General features: G+C 35.1%; 1 long non-coding RNA gene across 1 annotated transcript; it reads right to left on the minus strand.

Annotated features, from left to right (window-relative positions):
- Window positions 1-931: 931 nt before the first annotated feature.
- Window positions 932-1,580, minus strand: LOC111471448. The gene is made up of 2 exons (XR_002715200.1): window positions 1,356-1,580; window positions 932-1,175 (listed from the first exon to the last, which is right to left on the minus strand). It is a non-coding gene; the product is annotated as an uncharacterized LOC111471448 (long non-coding RNA).
- Window positions 1,581-16,986: the final 15,406 nt, after the last annotated feature.

Genomic DNA, 16,986 nt, shown 5'->3' on the forward strand with positions numbered 1-16,986 from the left:
GCAAAACATTCCCCAAGTACTCCTCCTCGACTTCGGGTGAGTTCGGTTTCGAAACCCAGTCTAACTCGTACAATTTCAATGGCTCGATTGATAAGGGGAGCGGATTTTCATCCTCGGCCGATCCCGAGCTTCAAAGGAAGAGAAGGATCGCCTCTTATAATGTTTTCAATATGGAAAACAAAGTGAAGTCTAGTGTAAAGAACAGCTTCAAGTGGATCAAAACCAAGTTTAGTGACCGTCGCTATGGTTTGTGAGTTTCTTACTTGATTAAAGTTTTTTTTTTTTTTTTTTTTTTTTTTTTGTATGTGTGTTTCTAAAGACTTGGAACCAAATTGAAGACATAATTAAAGAGTTTGGAAGGTGGCTTTGTTTCTCCATGCAAGTATAAAACCCAATTACCTCTATTTTTGGTTGAAATAAATATAAGATTTAAAGTAGTTCATATTTTTCAATCCAAAATTATATCTTTCTCAATGTTTATTTATCTACTTATTTCTTTTCTTTTAAAATATGTATTTTTCTGATTAAATAAAAAATTAGGTTAGTGATTGGGAGTGCACTTCTGTTTTCTTATTGCAAAAAGAAAAGTTATTTGAAAAAAGAAAGAAAAAAGTTGAGAACTTTTTCCTTTTTCCACTTACCTTTAATTAAAATGAAGATTCCTTGCCAAAATGATGTCATTTTTTAGTTCACCAGTGTTTCAAATATTGGGATAATGAATTGATTAAGATAAACCAAAAACAAATGGACAAATGGTATCGTTTTAATTTATGAAGATCTAATTTTTTAAATCAAAGTTATATGTACAATTGAACGAGTTGAAGTAAGTCATAGATTGATGGTTGTGAATTTTAATGTGAGTTCGAGTCATAACTTGATCGATATGATATTTGATGTCAATTTTAGTGAGTCATTATTTAACTAAGGTGAATTTGGAGTTTAAATGAGTCATACCTTGGTCGAAGTGAAATTGATTGATACAAATATGTGGTATCTCCACCCTAAATGGGTCATAATTTGGGGGCAAAATTCTTAGCATAGATTCGTTGATTTAGCATGATGCAATCTTACTTTTGGTTCACCTCAATATCGTGGTAGTACATGAGTATCCCAAGGTCAGCCATCTCAAATTCTTTCATCACTTGCTAATTGAACTCTTTGATACCCCTTTCACACTATTTCAAGTCGAGTCACAACAAAAACATAAAAGTCAAAGTAAAATACAGTTAAAAAAAATCAATTAAAAAAAAACATTTATTTCAAAACCAAATTAAAGTTTCAATATATTTGGCTCGATAAGATAACACAACTTAAAATATTAGATGGTTGAAACACGATGTGGCTCTGTATGACACCTTCTCTAGAACTCGTCCATCTACTGCCAACTCCTTCTTGTCACTTGAAAACACTCCATAAGTAGGCTCTTAATCACACCTTAGAATGCTAGGGAACTATGCTAGGTCATGTTATATCCTTCTTCTTATTCTGAACTCCTTTCTCTTCGTGACCTTCATAAAAAATGTTCCTTGAGTGCCAAACAGTCGATTGGGACTAATTTAGATGAAACGATGTTGTCATAGTCTCCAATTGGATCTTTCAATCTTCCTTACTTGTCAGCCATGAAAACTTGAATTGGGAGAAAGTGTTTGAGAAATTTTTAGCACTCAAATTCTTCAGGAAGTTTTTGGGAAGCTCATTTAGAATGTGTAGGGATTGGTTTGAAGAAAAATGGTTAATCATTGCTAGAAGAAATCTAATGAAGAAGAAAACACATAAACTAAAAGTATATTTCTAAGTTTAAGGAACCCTCAAAGCTTGATTCTTATGAAACCCCCTATTTCATACTTTATAAAGGAAACTTAAACCAACACGGAATCCTTCATAACTTTCGTGAATTTGGAGTTCACTTTCTAGAGTTTTCTGTCGCAAACATCTCCTCCGATCATAGGCTTATTGACTTTATTCTCGAATTTCAACTATTGGATTTCAGTTATCTCGAGTCTTCTTGAACGAACTAAAATTTTAGTTCTATCCTATACTTAGATTCGAAAATACGAAGGATCTTGTGTAGGTTGCTAATGGTAGCATTTTAGATTTTTCTGACAATCTGTAATTATATTTAGCTCTAGGGATATTTTGGTAATTTGTCATTTTTAATATGTTAGTATTATTTCTCGATAAATTCCAACTTTTAAAAGAAAAAAACCTTTACCCATTTTGAAACTTTTCACCTTCTTGAGCATCTTTAAACTCCTCAATAAGGAATAAAAATTTTGGGGAGTTCCTTAAAATTGAAAAATGACCCCTTTGTCCTTATGCTTACTTTTTCCTTTCTAGAACTTTCTCAAAGATCTTGAATCCTTGTAATTTCTTGTTAGGGCACTGAAACCACTCATTTAATCATACTCTTGTCTTCGGGGATTGACATCGTTATGAGTTTATGAGAGATTATCACCGTCTCCTTTACCGCCACGTCTGCAGCCAAGGCCACCCATGACCTCTACTTTTCATGTTGCTGCCGCCAAATCCCTTTGTGCTTGAAAAATAAGAATCAACTGCACTTTTCTTTTTTGCTCGTGTGAGTCACTCTTCATGTGAGAGTAAGAGATATTTTTCCTCCTCTCTGTCGTCATCGTAGTCACAAACTTTCTCCTCATGAGCCTTGAGACGACCAACAACCTCCTCCATAGATTCTTGAGGTCACAAAACTGCTCGATAGAGGTAATGATCTGCATTAATTTCGAGGGATGGCTAGAAGGAACTTCTTGACGATGAAGATCTCTTCACTTGTCGCCTAACATATGGATGTTGGTGACGATCGTTGACAATTACATGGAAAATTTGTCTTCTGACTCATCGTTCTTCATTCAAATAGTGTTTGAAATCACTCTTAATGGTTTGCATGTTTGTTTCCTTGACTCGTTCCACACCCATATGCATTGTTTGCAACATCTCCCACTTTTTTTTTTTTTTTTTTTTTGTGAGTTCTTTTCTACCAATATGAGAAGGACATCCTAACTTGGTAGTTGACAACAAGAGTCATCTTGTCCTTACGCTTCTCGATATCATCATTGTACTAGATGGTATCCCACGCTCCTTGTGCCTATAAATTAACACACATATTTATCAACCATAATGCATAGTTACTCTTCGTGAGTAATGGGTACCGAAGCTTTACATTGCCCTTCTTTTTGCTCTATATCACCGTCACCCTTGCTCTGATGATCTTGTGCACTTATGACATTTGTTTCAGCATCCTATCTTTGATACCAGATGTTAGTGATGACGCTCAATTAAAGTACATCGAAATGAATAACCGAAATTAAAAGAAATACAATAATTTGAGGAAAGAATTTTTTTATACTAAAAAAATTCAACGACAATGTTTTGTGATGACCCTCAATTAAAGTACATTGTAATGGACTCTAAAGTTTTCCCCTACGTGAGAGATTTAAATGAATGAAGTTCATGATATCATTTTGCAAAGCAGTTGGTGGTTTAGTACAGGATCTATAAAATAGAATTGATCAATACCGAATTTTCATCTACAAAAGATTAGTTTGGTAAATCATAAGTAGGTTCAATATATCATGTCAAGTTCTACAAGAGAGTGAGCTCATGCTTGCCAAACTATTAGGTACTCATGTGGTACCTGACACATTTGGTTTGTTTCCACACATAAGAATGATAAAAATATAATTCTAACCTTGAGGTTGTATCCAATAAAATTTTACGATCCAATTTTTTAGATTTAGAATTTGGGACCTTGACTAAAAAGATAAGATAACAAAAACCAAAACACAGTAAAATTTTGTAGGATTTTAAGACATACAACACCATAGTCAAAATCTAAAATCCAAAATGATAACAATACAATACCGGTGTTGTTCAAGTTACTTACAAATGGGAAGCAGGAACATGATACAAATGAATATGAATATCAATCTACAAAATACAAATTAAACTGATACATCGGGTCGACATCTCTCTGTAACAGTGCAGCTTTAGAGCACCCCTCCTGACTGGTACCTAAATAAAAAGAGAGAAGGGTGAGTATAAAATTCAGTAAGCAGCCTACTTGTAAACTCTCGTTGCTCTCATCCAAGTAAGTTTCCACAGACTTTTGTTTGGTATCTATGAAGTTTGGGCCTAATTTCACATTTATCTAAGCTTTTGAGTAGGTTTTGAAGTTCAAAGTAGTTATCTTGCATTTCATAGACCCTTTCAAGGTTTGGAAGTTGCTACCACATACCACGGGCAACCATCATGAGTCAACTAACTATGTAGTCTCAAGTCCTCTTTTTAGATCAATTTACGATATCGCGGTCTCAACCTTTGACCCATCCCTACACTTAATTCAAGCATTCACCTCATCATCTACCTATGTAGTCTCAAATATTTCTCCATAACCGATTTACAAGACTGTAGCGTCAGTCTTGACTTGTTTCCACACTCAATAGAAACGCTCTCCTTGTTATATACTGTGATTTGTGTTCCAGGCAGTTGATGGATGTTATCTCCTTATAGAGCTTTTTTGTTTGGTCATATATTTTAGTGTATATTTTCATTACTTTAGGTGATTGATAAAATATCTTCCTAATAAGCTTGCACAAAGATTTAGATTATACATACCACACTCTTATAATGGATAGGATAATCTCCCAAATAAAGAAGGCATAAGAGAACCATGTTGAGGATTATTGAGAGTGAGTCCCACATTGGTTAATTTAGTGAAAGATCATGGGTTTATAAGTGAGAAATACTATCTCCATTGAAATGAGGCCTTTTGGGAAGCCCAAAGCAAAGCCATGAGAGCTTATGCTCAAAGTGGACAATATCATATCATTGTAGAGATCCATGATTCCTAACATGGTATCATGCACCTAGTGTATGGATTAACCAAGGGTGAGTCCTAAAGTAAATGATAATTGAGAACCAATATCATACCATTGCATGATTCCTAACATGGTATCATGCACCTAGTGTATGGATTAACCAAGGGTGAGTCCTAAAGTAAATGATAATTGACATTTCCACCTTGGTACCAGTATTGTCGAGTAAGGCATAGGCCAGTTAGGGAATGTTCCCCAACCATGTGGTCAAGGGTCTCCTGAAAATGTATGACGTTGTGATCTTGGCACACTCATGACAAGCTTTGAGGAGAACCCAAGCCTCATGAATATTTTTCTCTATTCCTTGTGGCTTCCTTAGACCTTAGAGACCTTAGGCAAGGTTTGTCTTTGTCATTTGATAGTGCAGACATGATTTTTGCCAAACGAACATACTATGTTGTGGAGTGTTCGTTCAATGTCCAATTGACACTAAATTTTGTGAGCTTTTATATTTCATATGGATGGATTTTACTCCAGAACAGAACTGCATGTCCAAGTTCCCTCTAGAACTTTGACTTTTGAGGTTAAGGTTAGGGGTCCTATAGAGTAGGCAGAGACAAAGAAGTCCCTACCTATTATTTCAATTTTAATCTCTATCAAATTTTTAATTTTCTTTTGTACGAATCATGACAAGGACGGAGATAGAAAATTGGAGAGAATTAGGTTCTCTATATTTTAAAAAAATAAAACATTCTAATAAATTAAATAATATGTTATAAAAGATAGGGATTGGTTGAGGGAAGAAATCTCTTTTATTCTTTTATTACTTCTTACTTCAATTGGAATTCCTACCTATGTCGGTCAGCCATGACAGCTCTAATGGAGGAAGCCAATTTTGTTTGAGAGAGGGGATATTTTTCTTGATCTTAAAAAATAAAAAATCTGTGGGCGTAGTGGTTTTAAAATCCCATTCGTGACAGCTCATAAATTACTTTATTCTTTCCTCCCAATCCAAAATCAAAATCATCAAGAAAAAGAGAAAAAAAATGAGTGCCTCAATCACTTCCCTAGCTTCCTTCTTCCTCCTTGGAGCCCCCTCCTACACCACGCGGTTGCCATCGACCACATTGTCGGAGGCGATCATGGGTGGAACCTCCCACCAACCCCCACCTTCTTCTCGCAATGGGCTCGCAATTCAACATTCTACATCAATGATAGACTCAGTAATTATTCACTTCATTCCTTCTTTCTTTCATTTATGTTACTCCTAACTCGTAACTTGGCTGCATGTTTTGTTGGGCAGTAATCAAATCAAGAGGCAACGAAGCTCATGACGTTGCGCGCCCAAAATCTCAAGCAGATTTTGACGGATGTGTTCTCCCACCATTTGTTTATGATTTTGTTGGTTTCATTTCGCTACCACGTGTTGGTCGCTTTTATTTTATATCCGCTATGGGAAATGATTGCAATGCAGGAATGAAATTTGCTATCGACGTCCTACCAATGTTGTGAACATGAATGCCAAATTGTTGGAGGATGATATCATCGTTTTCAAATAATACCACACACATAATTGTGGGACTTCCTGCACTCTCTACTTCTCTAAATCACTCTTATGTTCATCTTTTTTTTTTCTCATTGAAGATATATTTCAACAAAGTTAGAAGCAACCAATTTTAACATTTGTGTTACTAACCCTCGCTTGTGTTGATAGCGTCTTTATCAAGTTGGTCATCATGGTGATCTAAGATTACATAGCAGCCTATTCTACCTCGTAACTCCGGATATTTACTCTTGCATAACAGTTATCTCTATTGATTTGGATCCTTTTGACCTTCAATTGAAATGCACTTAAGCGAATGATTGAAATAGAAAGAAACACAATAAACTGAGATAATTGATTTGTATTAGAAACTTAAGATAATTGATTTGTATTAATAATTTTCAAAAACTTATTAAAGAGATTACATGATATCTAGTAAGTTTGCTCTACAAGTTAATTCTCCTAAATTTGCTCAACAATTTTACAATCCTCTGAATTTAATCTTCTAAGTTTGCTTCACAAGTTAATTCGGGTAAAACTTGTTCCACAAGTTATTATCTCTTAAATTTGCTCAATATTTTTCACTCCAATCAACTCTGGCATTCGTGCAAATTCAACTCTTTCCAAGATCTTGGTGAGAATATTCACATGTTGCTCTATAATGCATACAAACTCTACAACAATGTCGTATCTCAATACACTCACGAATGAAGTGGAAGCGAGTGTTAATGTGTTTGTTGCATCTGTGAAATACCGGATTTTTCATCAATGCAATTACCAGCTTTAGTTTACTTCCAGTCATTTTGACCAACAAATTTCTCAACCACAATACTTGGTACATCTCAGTTGCTGCCATGAACTTTGCCTCATAAGAAGACAGTGTCATAGTTCGTTGCTTTTGAGATTGTCAAGTAACCAAATTCCTTTTGAGATACAACACCATTCCTCTGGTTTTTTTTTTCTATATCTTTAGTGGAAATGGTATGATACTAAAACGAGAAAACAACTTTTCTTAACGAGTTAATGACCCTCGTCTCAAATAGGAAAAAAAGTGTCAATGTTAACACCTATGGAAAATGACTCGAAAATGACACGAAAATGAAAGTATTTAAGCTTCGTATTTTAACTAAACATGTTTGTCAAATTCATCAAATTTGAGCCTTCCTTACAATTTCATTGAAAAATAGGGAAAGAAACTTAGTTTTTTCACATAATGATTTAAGTGCCTCCATTAAGGTCTTCTCAACAAGGTTAAGGGTGTGAAGTCTTATAGAGAGTACATTTTTTTTTTCTTCCTTATTAACTTAAGACAATGTTTACTGGATATGGTATGATACTAAAACGAGAAAACAACTTTTCTGAACAAGTTAATGACCCTCATCTCAAACAGGAAAAAAGTGGCAATGTTAACACGTATGAAAATGACTCGAAAATGGCTCGAAAATGAAAGTATTTAAGTTTCGTATTTTAACTAAACATATGTGTCAAATTCATCAAATTTGAGCGTTCCTTACAGTTTCGTTGAAAAATATTGAAAAGAAACTTAGTTTTTTCCCATAATTATTTAAGTGGCTCCATTAAGGTCTTCTAGACATGGTTGAGGTTGTGAGGTCTTGTAAACACAGTAAATATTTTTTTTTTCTTATTTTACGCTTAGGACAATCTTTAGTAGATATGATATGATACTAAAACGAGAAAACAACTTTTTGAACGAGTTAATGACCCTCGTCTCAAACAGAAAAATAAGTGTCAATGTTAATACCCATGGAAAATGACTCGAAAATGGCTTGAAAATGAAAGTGTTTAAGTTTCATATTTTAACTAAACATATGTGTCAAATTCATTAAATTTGAGCGTTCCTTACAGTTTCATTGAAAAATATTGAAAAAGAACTTAGTTTTCGGTCTTATAGATACGAGTAAATGTTTTTTTTTTCTTTCTTATTTTACGCTGAGGACAATCTTTAGTGGATGTGGTATGATCCTAAAACGAGAAAACAGCTTTTCTAAAAAAGTTAATGACCCTCATCTCAAACAGGAAAAAAAGTGTCAATGTAACCTATGGAAAATGACTCGAAAATGACCCAAAAAATGAAAGTGTTTAAATTTCGTATTTTAACTAAGCATATGTGTCAAATCCATCAAATTTGAGCGTTTCTTACCGTTTCGTTGAAAAATATTGCAAGGAACTTAGTTTTTTCACATAATGATCTAAATGCCTTCATATTGGTTTTCTCAACAGAGTTGATGTTGTGAGGTCTTATAGACATGAGGAAATATATTTTATTTTTTCCTTATTTTACGCTTATTACAATCTTTAATGAATATAGTGTGATACCAAAACGAGAAAAGAACGTTAATGACCCTCGTCTCAAAGAGGAAAAGAAGTGTCAATGTTAACACTTATGTAAAATGACTCGAAAATGGCCCGAAAATGAAAGTGTTGTTCTTCAAGTCCTCACCCTCTTTGATACTTTAGCTTGTAACTTGTGGTTTCATTCACATATCGGGGAATGTGCTTGAGTGCTTGATGATGTATCCTAGTAGGCTTCTCCATATACTTACCTACCATTTCGATAGTATACGAAAGATCTATACGAGTACGAGTCAAGTGCCTTAGAGACTTTCAATGACGTACCTACACACGATGGGATTCACCCAACTGTAATTTATAACTGTAATTTTACTAGGTTGGGCTGCACTAAGAAAGTTCAAATATATTTTTTTAGTCAATGTATTTATACATTAATTATTTTAACATTTTATGTGCCAACCAAAATAAATATATTTTTCTGTTTTAGGTTTAATGTATATAATATATTAAATATTAATTTAAAAACTTCAAATTATATGTATATATTAATTGGAATGCTTCAAATTTTTCTTTCAACTAAATAATCATTTTAGATTCTTTTAAGGTTACTAGAACCAAGGAAGGGTAATTTATAAACCTACCTATAATTAATTAATTTAACCTTTTAATTAATCAATTTTCATTTATTAACTATAAGCCCGTGTAACTAGTGTTAGTACAAAAGTCCATTTTATCCATGTAATGACATCTTACATCAAAAGTACTACCCATTCTCTAATGAACAATTTATTTTTTATCTAACTATAAATGTATTCCCTTTCTCCGTGAGAAGGTGGGACCATAATTTTTTTTTTAAAAAAGATATTTAAACATAAGTTCAAACATTAATTATTATTATATTAAAGTGGAAATTATTATTATATTAAAGTAGCATTTATTCCAACATAGATTAGACACAAAATAAAGAACGGACTCGAAAGAAACATTTCAAAATATACTAAGTTTGTAAATGAAAGGTTGGTCTATGGCTCTCGCTCCAAAGTTTGCTCCCATCCTCGACCAACTCCTAATTACCTAACAAAAAATATAAAATATGGAGTGAGTAAAACTCGGCAAGTAGCTTACTTGTAGGCTCCTAATCGCCATCTTTAAGCTAGGATGCTAAAACTTATTTAGTTTTCAGGCACTTAGTACTTAAAACTCATCTTGATACATGTCACATTCTCATCCAGAAAACCTCCCCTAAAGTGGCCCTTAATTCTCTCCCCGTGAACACATGAGTGGTGCAACATGATCGTGTCATCTTGCTGGTAAATCCTAATGCAGGGCATCTCATCTAAGTGAGGGAAGTAGGAGGCCCATCATGACATCTTGCTTGTGATATATAATGCAGGGCATCCCACCTAGAAGAGGAATAGGGGTCTCGTAATACACCGTGTGATGGAAGATAACAATCACTTTCGAGCATAAATCCTAGTAACTTATTTAACATCAGGCGTAGGGTATGATATTCAATGATCCTAGGCATATTCTTCGCAGATGATTCATTAATGAACCTAGGAATGCATGAGATGTATGATATACCATGAGGTAGCCTTACGAGCTTATTAGGCACAATTTAGGTCGAAACTAGAGGGCAACCTAACGTGTTCCAATAAACGTAAAAAAAGTTACCAATACCTTGATAGTCCTATTCCAAGGTTTTGTATAAAGTTTCAAATCACTTAGGTATCCTAAAGGTCGTGAAATGTGGATATTACAGATAGAGGGCATTATGGTCATTTTAATATGTTTAGTAGAGTATGACAACTCAACTTGGATACTAGGTGAAACGTGGATATTACAGGCAGAGAAGAAAGCTGAAAAGACACAACAAGGTAAATATGATTTACTCGTTGTAGAAATATGTTTAGTAGAATATGACAACTCAACTTGGATACTAGATTCAGGGGCGACTAATCATATTTGTTCTTTTTACCTGGAAACTAGCTCCTGGAGAATGCTTGTGGACGGCGAGATAACACTCAAGGTTGGAACAGGAGAAGTTGTCTCAGCAAGATCAGTAGGAAATTTAAAGTTATTTTTTGGAGATAGATTCGTTATATTAGATAATGTACTTTTTGTTCCTGAAATGAAAAGAAATCTAATATCTATCCCTTGTTTATTAGAACAATTGTATAAAGTATCTTTTGAAATCAATGAAGTGTTCATTTGCAAAAAGAGGTATTCATATTTGTTCTGTAAAACTAAAAAACAACTTATATATGTTAAAACCGAGCGAAACAAAAGCCATTTTAAATACCGAGATGTTTAAAATAGCTGAAACTCAAAATAAACGACAAAAGATTTCTCCTAATACCTATCTTTGGCACTTAAGTTAAAATAGCTGAAACTCAAAATAAACGACAAAAGATTTCTCCTAATACCTATCTTTGGCACTTAAGACTAGGCCACATTAATCTAAAATAAACGACAAAAGATTTCTCCTAATACCTATCTTTGGCACTTAAGACTAGGCCACATTAATCTCAATGGGATTGAGAGATTGGTTAAAAGAGGACTTTTAAATGAGGTAGAAGGCAACTTTTTACCTCCATGTGAGTCTTGTCTTGAGGGTAAAATGACTAAACGATAGTTTTTCGAAAAAGGTTATAGAGCCAAAGAAACCTTAGAACTCGTGCATACATATCTCTATGGTCCAATGAATGTCAAAGCACGAGGAGGGTATGAATATTTCATCAGTTTTATTGATGATTATTCAAGGTATGGCTATCTTTACCTAATGCGTCACAAGTTCGAAACTCTTGAAAAATTCAGAGAGTATAAGACTGAGGTTGAGAATCTATTAGGTAAAACTATTAAAACACTTCAATTAGATCGAGGAGGAGAGTACATGGACTTAATATTTCAGGACTATATGATAGAACATGGAATAAGGTCTCAACTCTCAGCCCCGGGTATGCCTCAACAAAATGGTGTATTAGAAAGGAGAAATAGAACTTTGTTAGACATGGTTTGGTCTATGATGAGTTTCGCTCAATTACCCGATCCGTTTTGGGGATATGCAGTGGAGACTGCTACATACATTCTAAACATGGTTCCTACTAAGAGTGTTTCAGAAACACCTTATGAGTTACAGAAAGGGCGTAAAGGTAGTTTACGTCACTTCAGAATTTGGGGATGTCCAGCACATGTGTTGTTGCAAAACCCCAAGAAATTAGAACGTCGTTCAAAATTATGTCTATTCGTAGGATACCCCAAAGAGATGAAAGGTGGTTTGTTTTATGACCCTCAAGAAAATAGAGTGTTTGTATCAACAAACGCTACATTCTTAGAGGAAGACCACGTAAGAAATCATCAACCTCGCAGCAAACTAGTATTAAGTGAGATTTCTAAAAAAGTTACTAATAAAACAGCAAGAGTTGTTGATCAAGCTGATCCTTCAACAAGAGTTGTTGATGGAACTGACACTTCTGGTCAATCACATCCTTCTCAAGAGTTGAGAATGCCTCGACGTAGTGGGAGGGTTATAACTCAACCCGATCGTTACTTGGGTTTGGCAAAAACTCAAGTCATCATACCTGATGATGGCATTGAGGATTCATTGACCTATAAATAGGCAATGAATGATGAAGATAGAGATTAGTGGATTAAAGCCATGAATCTTGAAATGGAATCAATGTACTTCAATTCAGTCTGGGAACTTGTAGATCAACCAGATGGGGTAAAACCGATTGGTTGCAAATGGATCTATAAGAGAAAACGAGACCAAACCGGTAAGGTACAAACCTTTAAAGCTCGACTAGTAGCAAAGGGTATACCCAAAGAGAGGGGGTGGAATATGAAGAAACCTTCTCTCCTGTTGCTATGCTTAAATCGATTAGAATAATCTTGTCTATTGCCACATTTTATGATTATGAAATTTGGCAAATGGATGTTAAAACACCTTTCTAAACGGCAATCTTGAAGAGAGTATCTATATGGCTCAACCAGAGGGGTTCATTGAACAGGATCACGAGCAAAGGGTTTGCAAGCTTAAAAGATCCATTTATGGGTTATAGCAAGCATCTCGATCTTGGAATATAAAGTTTGATACTGCGATAAAATCTTATGGTTTTAAACAAAATGTTGACGAACCTTGTGTTTATAAAAGGATAGTCAACTCTACAGTAGCTTTCCTAGTGTTGTACGTTGACGATATCTTACTCATTGAAAATGATGTGGGATTTCTGACTGACATTAAACATTGGCTAGCGACACAATTCCAAATGAAAGATTTGGGAGAGGCTCAGTTTGTTCTTGGAATCCAAATTGTTCGGAAGCGCAAGAACAAAACACTAGCATTGTCTTAGGCATCTTACATCGACAAAATGTTGATTCGATATAAGATGCAGAACTCCAAGAAAGGATTATTATCTTTCAGGCATGAAGTTCATTTGTCGAAGTAACAAAGTCCTAAGACACCTCGAGAATTTGAGGATATGAGACACAATCCTATGCATCAGCAGTCGGTAATCTGATGTATGTGATGCTATGTTCCCGACCCGACATATGCTATGCTGTGGGAATTGTCAACAGATATCAGTCCAATCCAAGACTTGCTCATTGGACTGTCGTTAAGAATATCCTCAAGTATCTTAGGAGAACGAGAGACTATATGCTAATGTACAGTGCTAAGGATCTAATCCTTACAGGGTACACTGACTCAGATTTTCAAATCGATGTAGATTCGAGGAAATCGACATTAGGATCTGTCTTCACTCTAAACAGAGGAGCAATAATATGGAGAAGCATAAAGCAAGGTTGCATTGCTGATTCCACCATGGAGGCTGAGTATGTTGCTGCTTGTGAAGCAACGAAAGAATCTGTATGGCTTAGGAAGTTCTTAACTAATTTGGAAGTCGTTCCAAATATGCATCTTCCCGTCACTCTTTATTGTGATAAAAGTGGAGTAGTTGCAAATTCAAAAGAACCAAGAAGCCATAAGCGAGGAAAACATATTGAGTGCAAATATCATCTCATAAGGGATATTGTACAACGAGGAGATGTGATCGTCACGCAGATAGCTTCAGAGCACAACATTGCTGATCCATTTACAGAGCCCCTCACGGCTAAAGTGTTTGAAGGGCACCTAGTGAGTTTAAGACTACGAGTTATGTAATCTAGGGCAAGTGGGAGAAAAAACATGAGTATGTGATGCCCTAGTTTATTGTATGTATGTCTTTCTCTCTACTCAACGTTATAAAACCCCACTAGAGTTTTAGTCCAAGTGGGAGTTTGTTGGGTTTTATGTCCTAAAACTCATAGTTTGTAAACAAAAATATATTTTATTTTCAATAAAGTTATTATTGTTGTTTATTCAGTAAATATTGTTATTGAATAAGTAAACTTTACGATCATTAATCTAAATCCAATAAACTAAGAACACTCTGGCTATAGTATGATTACTTGAACTATATGTAGAGACATAAGAGTTGATCAAGTTCAAATATATAGTCAAAATGATCTATAGTATAAGGATAAGACTGAATACCTTATTCTCGGGACACTATGGATGCGACTCACTTTTGTATATGATATAAACAATGTGATCACTAAATTGTACATTTGGAGACATGTGAGTGGAGGTGTCCTATGCAATGAGTATTGCATAAGATCAGACCATGAAGAAAATCACTCTCACTTTATAATGTCGTTTACTGTTGAGACTGATTTTCTTTTCATTCAATGACCTAGGTAACTCGATCTTAATCCTGAGCTAATCATGAACTCCTATTTATTCAGAATTATCCTTAGATTTGCATGGGTGAGAGTGGCTCAAGTTCACCGACTCAATAGGCCTCCCATTTCAAGGGTAAGACTGGGTAAATGGATGGGGACGTGGGGTGCAAGATGGAATTCACTCCTACCCACTTTTAGGGATAGAAGAGAGGTAGTTACGTTAAGTACTAACTCCAGGTCTTGAACAAGGGGCCCCACCCTCTCATTGGCCTAAGAGGGATTCGGTTTACTGGTTGGACCACAAACCAATTGTTCATTAGAGGATTAGTGAGACATAAGAAACAAGAACTAACTTCAGGGGTAAAACGGTAAATTGACCCAGCTCTAGTTACGAACAACCTATGAAGGATGAACTTACTAATCATGGTTATATCAAATGGACAGAAATATATCTATAGTGAGGGGGTGCAACTACTAGGCTATAATGGAATGTTCTAGTAGTTAACGAATGTTGGTTAACAAGATTAATGAGTTTAACCGGTTAATCTTGGATCGTTGGAACCCATGATCTATATGTCCATTAGATCCCTCTGCTAGCTCATATCGAACTAAACCATAGAACAGTGTGACGAGTGAGTTCGAAGTGTTCGAATTCAAATTAGGGAGAATGCGCTACATATATACGATATATTTAACCGCATTTTTATTTTATTTACGAATTAAACAAAAAGAGAGAATCTGAGATATTTAAATAAGGTTTAAATATTTTAATCAAATATGTGTTAGAATTAATTGGGATTTGACATTTGAATTAATATTAAATATTAATTAAATAGTTTAATTAATCATTTAATATTACTTTAATTTGAAATTAATAATTCAAATTGATTTTTGAATCAAAATGAAGAAAGTCAAAATGTTGACTTCATTTAATGGAAAAATCCATGTTAGTAGAATTTTGAGGTGTCAAAATTTGGTTAACTCAAACATGCATGCTTGCCACATAATCTCAAACATTTGAGTGGAATTTTGAATGTCAAAATTTAGTGATCTCAAATTTGCATGAACATGCAACCATGACTATAAATAAAGTGATCATAATACATAAAAGACCTGGTGAAAAACCTTGAGAAAAACCTCTCACAAACACTCTCTTCATATATACAAAATTCCTCCCAAGTTTAAGTCACTCACCAGATTCCACAATCCCATTCTAAGGCCGGAGGATAGTGGAGAAGACACTAGTGGTGGTTCGAAACCGGTTCGTGAGGAAAAAGAAATTTGAACTACAAAACCAAACTCATTAAGTTTTAATACTTATGAACATACTAGTTATTTACTATAATTGATGTTCTAAAAGTGTCTAAGATCTAAATTGCTTGAGGAATAAACTTGAAAGAGCGACTTGGCGTGGATGTGGCCAATTCCCTAGATTTCAACTTCGGTGCATTTCAACCCAGAATGTAGAGTTGAATCTTATGGTCGACCCGTTCATCAAATAAGCTTAATTTAGTCCCCTAAAGCTTTTAGAATCCTTAATTTTGAGCATTATGAAATGCAAACAAGGATTTGAGCACGTTATTAGGGTCAATACCCTTCGTGGTCTTCTACAAAAACTTCTCTTAGATGAGCAAAAATTAACTAGGATGGGTTTCATTCAGTGTCCATAGCCTCGGATTGAATTTCCAGTTTTCCTTCGAGCTCCTTCAATGGTCAGGATTGGGGAAACAGGTTTGAGGCATCTTTCAGCGTTTCCTTTCTTCACCAAACTTGCGAGTAATCTTATTTAAAAGGTGTAGGATCAAGTTTGGAGAGATGATGAAATTTAGCTCTCAAATTTCCGTTGAACCTAAGAACTCAATAAACAAAAAAGAAAAGCTTATAACTCCTAATTGAAGGCTCGATATGGCTTGCTTCTTACTCCAAATGGTTTTCCTTTATGGAGGAAGGATTCATCACATTTAAAAAGTCTAAAATATTCGAGAGGCTCTCCTTACATCCTTATCGTAGTAAGTATCTACGGGTTTTAATCTGGTCTTAAGGAAGTTCGAGCCTAGATTCTACTACTATCTGAACACCTGGGTACCCTAATGTTCCAAGCGGATCTTTAAGCTGAAGCATACCCCTCGGGGGCCTGTGCTAGTTTTTCAATCTTTCTTTTCTACGACTTGTGGCTTGCCTTGCTTATGTAATGAATAACTAGTGTCCTAGGTTGAGGTGTCGTCTCATAAGCTACAAGACACAATGGCTGGATCTAAATTTGAACATAATTCATGGGGTTAGCTGATAGACCCTTCCACAGGATCGTAAAGTCGCAAAATGTTTGAGAGAAGTGATCCCTGTGTTCTAGTCAACTACAAGGTCAATCTACGTGGTCTCACGCACCCTCGCTCAGGGACGCATTTACAACATGGAGGTCTTGTTTAATAGACCCCATGGCCATTTCCACTAAGGGTTGGGGCATCTGTCGTACTACCCTATCCAGCGTGCTACCCCTGGCAATTTCTAGGCGGTTTAAATCTCATACTTCGTTTTCAGGATGCTCAGGGTTAGCTCTCGAGGCTAATCCAAATCCCT

Source organism: Cucurbita maxima, unplaced genomic scaffold, assembly GCF_002738345.1.
Source record: "Cucurbita maxima cultivar Rimu unplaced genomic scaffold, Cmax_1.0 Cma_Scf00052, whole genome shotgun sequence".
NCBI lineage: Eukaryota > Viridiplantae > Streptophyta > Magnoliopsida > Cucurbitales > Cucurbitaceae > Cucurbita > Cucurbita maxima.